Raw genomic sequence first — 2229 nt, forward strand, 5'->3', positions numbered from 1 at the left:
TGGAACCTCCTGTGCTCCAGCTTGCACCCATTGCCCCCTGTCCTGTCACTGGACATCCCTGAGCAGAGCCTGGCTCCGTCCTCCTGACACTCCCACTTTCCATATTTATAAACACGAATGAGGTCTTCCCTTGGACAACGTATCCTCTACATCTTCTTGCGTAAGCAGCCTCATGTGCTGTTAAAAATGTCATCAGCCACCGCAGGGATGGCCACAGCTCATGCTGGGGGTATTCCTTCAGCCTAACGTGGTTAGGGAGCCAGTCGGCTCAGAAGACGTCACCGCAGCATGGGCAGGCACACGTGACAGTCACCGAGATGCAGGCGAAGCCTTTTTCACGCGGCCATTTGTGAGACTCCTCCGTAACCATGACTCAAGCTTAAAGATTAAACCACAGGCTACATCAAGGCTCTCATTTCACAACGGAGATCAGCTTAAACCGCGTGCACCGTAACATCCCAGCCAGGTATCAGACTGCCTTGTAATCTCTTTTTCCTTAAAGGACAAGTAATACGAGGTTCATTTTAAAACAACCATCGTCACAACAGTTACTTTCTGCTCCCAAGACCAACAATACAGCTGAGGTGGTACAAAGCCTAACTCAGGCCCAAGGGACAACTTCTTCCTACTCGTGCCACCTGCACTGGGAGGGGACCAGGAAGATACACAGAAACTGGAACATCCCCACTCGCCTTATTGCAGTATGTTTAAATACTCTCAGTTGTAGGCAAATTATTTAGAAAAAAAACGAAATTACTCAAGAACACATCACCTTCAGTTGTTTTCTCCTAACCTTCACACAGCTGGAATTTGCCATCTCCCATCAGGAAGAGAGAAGAGCTGTACGACTTATTTTAGCCGTCACACATCGCAGGTACGTGTAAAAGTTCGACACAGAATCACAGACGTGCACAAGCAAAAGCTTGTGTTCCTTATAGAAGCTTCCAGAGATGCTCGTTCTCTATGAGGATAACCATTCAGGAGAATTTAAGTCAAGATTTTGGGGTGGTATTGTCAAGCGGTTTCTGGTTTTTCAGTGGTTGTACTGTTGTTGTGTGCTTTGGTTTTTAAATCTTGCAACAAAATCTGCCCTATGGTACTTAAGCAGCATCTGCAAACTTCAGTTATCTCTAAACTAATTCACTAGGCAGCCTTTGGGGAAAAAAAAATATTTTCCCAAGCCAAAATTGTAACTCCCTGTGTGAATTTTCAACACGTTCTGCTCCACAGGCACAATCGGGTTCCCCACAAAATTAAAAAGCTGCCTTCGTAACGGCAGAGCAAACAGTCTCTTTGCTGAGCAGGCGTTCGGAAGCAACACATCTCACAGGGGCAGGATTCCTGAATCCCTTCTTCAAACTTGTCCTGGGGCCCCAGAGTTGGGTTGAACAACAAACAGTACAAGCTGGGGCAGGACAAACAGCCAGGGGATTGCAAGAAGAGGAGGGTTTCGCTCCAGACCCAGTGACGACGATAATCCTCAAGAGACAGAGATGAGCAAATCCAATACCTTCCCACGGCAGTCCACGCTGTAAATCCCAGCAACGGGTCTGCGGCGTCGCAAACAAGCTGGTTTTTCCTCCCGCGGCCGCCGATGCAACCAGTCAAATTTAATTCTTTCGAGGTGCAAAGGGATATAATCAAAGCCGTAATAAGATTTGCTTTGGTAAATCACAACCCCCAAAGAACACTGAAGTCTTCTGGCAAATCATTTCCCTTCCCACCACACACTGTGATGTCTAGAAACCCTAAAATCTGATCGGATTTTCTATTCCACACGCCATACCCCTGCTTTTAATCATTTCACAAAAGGAGGGGGAAAATGAGGTGCTGCTTGGCTTGATTCTATTTAAATACCTGCTTCAACCAACATTTGGATAGAGTCTTAATGCACTTCAAGACATTTCTCCTTCAAACAGATCAAGGTTTTATTCACATGGAATATCAACAGGCACCAGATCAAGCTAGCATTAATATCAACTCCTTCCAGTTTTAATTCCACCATAACTACTGAAGCATCATCATTTTACCTTAAAAAAAAAAACAAACTTCCTTTCAAAACTGTGGCAGAAGCAAAAGCCTAGAATTCCCACTGTATCTATAATTAAAGGGGGAAACTACTGAATTTTCCCTTTGGAAATTCGCAAGTTTAGATTACACAAATGAGACACCTTGTGCAGAGGGTGACAAGGCTTTAAATATTCCCTCTTTAAAAGAGCCCCACCTAAT

Source organism: Apaloderma vittatum, unplaced genomic scaffold, assembly GCF_000703405.1.
Source record: "Apaloderma vittatum isolate BGI_N311 unplaced genomic scaffold, ASM70340v1 scaffold8828, whole genome shotgun sequence".
Classification (NCBI taxonomy): domain Eukaryota; kingdom Metazoa; phylum Chordata; class Aves; order Trogoniformes; family Trogonidae; genus Apaloderma; species Apaloderma vittatum.